Source organism: Schistocerca cancellata, chromosome 6, assembly GCF_023864275.1.
Source record: "Schistocerca cancellata isolate TAMUIC-IGC-003103 chromosome 6, iqSchCanc2.1, whole genome shotgun sequence".
In the NCBI taxonomy this organism is placed as follows: Eukaryota; Metazoa; Arthropoda; class Insecta; order Orthoptera; family Acrididae; genus Schistocerca; species Schistocerca cancellata.
The window spans coordinates 582,826,655-582,828,822 of NC_064631.1; positions in this window are offsets into that span (position 1 = coordinate 582,826,655).

Here is a 2,168-nt window from a genome sequence, read left to right on the forward strand (position 1 = left end):
TCTAGGGGACTTTTGACCTTAGAAGTTAAGTCCCATAGTGCTCAGAGCCATTTGAACCATTTGAACCAAACCGCAAGGTGGGCCTCACCCCCCTCAGTAAAACGGGGCAGGGGGTGGTGTGTCCACTGTGCAACACCGTCTGTAAGGATTAATGCTAGTGCAGAATCAGTGGCAGACTTTTTTCTGACCGGCTTGGTAGGGGCAGACCGTGCAAATTTTTATTGGATACCGGGTCTCAGGTATCCGTGGCGAGTAGAAATGTACTCGCTAAAGTAGAATTAAAACCATCACGCTGGGCCTTAAGTGGCGTGAGTTGGGGACAGGTGAAGTCACTCGGATCAGAGGTGTTAAACTTCCGAGTGGAAATGAGGAACTTCCAGGTGAAGGTAGAAGTTCTTCCAGTTGTTGACAGCAGCTATGATGTCATACTCGGACTGGATTTTATGGTTGCACATCACGCAAAATACAATTTCGCCTAGGTTCTGTGGCCGAAAAACCATTACTGTCGCAAGGATCCGCCCAGACGTCGGGTGGGTCACCTAAACTGCATACAGGGTCCCTTAGGGTTAACTCACGGGATACTATACTGAAGGGTACAGGAAAAATAATCCGGGCAGATGTTGGAGCTAGTGTGCCGGTAAATTCGTTATGTGTCGTTGAACCTTTGAGAATGAGCTGCTGGATAAAATGAAGTGTTTTACGCGCCGTAGCGTGTTCTACATGCGGGAGATAGAAGGAGAAAAGGTTGTGCCTGTCAGTATTGATAATTTTGGCCTTGAAGAGGTGCAGTTAGCACGGGGTACCATAATAGCGAATCTGGAGATATAGGGGAAGATGAACTGGATAAGGATATCGCAGCAGATTACACAAAGCCAGGAGAATCTGTCAGCATGTCCGCACTGAGGGGTAAAGTAGCACATTTAGAAGGGCAAGACAGAGAAGTCATGGAGAACTTTTTGACGGAATATAAAGAGTTATTTAATTCTCATGGTCTAGTGCCTGCCACGCCATTAGTTCAGCATTACATCCCCACTGGGAATAAGCCCCGGTGTATAAAGGTCCATATCGTGTTCCAAAAAGTTTACAGCCTGTCATGGAAGAATTTATTAAAAAAACAGCTTAGGGATGGGATAATAGAACCAGTAGTACTCCCTGGTCCGCTCCTGTCGCAATAGTGGGTAAAAAATCACCTGATGGGGGCAAGGCATAACGTTTTTGTTGTGATTATCTTTTCCTGAATCAAAAATCTGTATCAGATGCATATCACTGAAACTCTGGATAATTTGGGTCAGTGTCGGTACTTCACGACCTTGGATCTTCGAAGTGGTTACCACTAGTTGGAGGTCGCCCCGGAAGACCTACAGGTCATTTTCAGTATCGGCGAATGCCTTTCGGACTCAAAAATGCTCCGGCAACCTTCCAACGGTTATTATATGGCGTGTTACGAGGGCTAAAACCTAATCAGTGTATGGTATATTTGGACGACATAATTGTTTTCTCAAAGGCCGAGCAAGAACATGTACGCCATTTGCGCGAAGTTTTCGATCGTCTGAGAGCAGCGTGGTTAACTCTTCATATGGAAAAATGTCATTTTTTGTTGCAAGAAGTCCGTTATTTAGGTCATATTATAGGACAGGAGGGTGTCCGCATGGATCCAAAACTTGTAGAGGCAGTAATGAATTTTCCGACACCTACAAAAGTAAAAGAGTTGCAGTCTTATTTAGGTCTTGCCAATTTTTACAGGAGGTATATCCCAAAATTTGCGGAAATTGCAAGGCCCCTCACACAGTTGTTGAAGAAGGGAGCAACATTTTACTGGTCAGCAGAATGCAAAGAAGCTTTTCAAAAGTTAAAAAATTTGTTAACATTTAGTCCAGTTTTGGCTTTTCCAGATTTTAATAAACAGCTTATATTATCTTGTGACTCTAGCAATTTTGCTTTGGGTATTGTATTATCTCAGGAAATAGATGGGCAGGAACACCCGATAGCATATGCTTCCAGACAGCTAAACAATGCAGAAAAAAATTACTCAACAACCGAGAAGGAGTTATTGGCATTAATTTTCGGAATAACCTATTTCCGGTGTTATTTGTATGGACGACGTTTCAAGGTGATTACTGACCATGCAGCACTTAAGTGGTTGTTAGGGCTTAAAGCCCCAATGAGTA